Here is a 575-nt window from a genome sequence, read left to right on the forward strand (position 1 = left end):
GCGGGATCAGGCAGTGTTTCGTTCTGCTGTGCATGGGGTCGCTATGAGTCAGAAATGACTTGATGGCACTTAACAACAACAACAACACATAGGCAAGGAGTCCCTAAGTGGTGAAAAGGGTTAACACCCCCAGCTACTAACTGAAAAGTTGGAAGTTAGATTTTACCCAGAGGTGCTTCTGAAAAAAAGGCCTGGGAATCTACTTCCAAATAATCAGCCATTGAAAACCCTATGGAGAACAGTTCTACTATGATACATATGAGATCTCCATGTATCAGAGTCAACTCTACAGCAACTGATAACTGGTAAATCAACCAGACACAAAAATATGTTAGAATCTCAATTGCAGAGAAGGTTCTGGTTCTTCTCACAGATTGTTCCTCAGTCATTGTAAAATCAACCAATACAATCAGATAACAGACAGAAGAAGGTATAACCTAAACCCATATATACATCCAATATATATGTTTGTGTTGTTGTTATTGATGTTAGGTGCCGTCGAGTCATCTCTAACCCATAGCTACCCTATGCACAGCAGAACAAAACACTGCCCAGTCCTGTGCCAGCGTCTTGAT

Source organism: Orycteropus afer, unplaced genomic scaffold (genome assembly GCF_000298275.1).
Source record: "Orycteropus afer afer isolate SDZICR_OR568_19922 unplaced genomic scaffold, OryAfe1.0 scaffold00580, whole genome shotgun sequence".
Lineage (NCBI taxonomy): Eukaryota > Metazoa > Chordata > Mammalia > Tubulidentata > Orycteropodidae > Orycteropus > Orycteropus afer.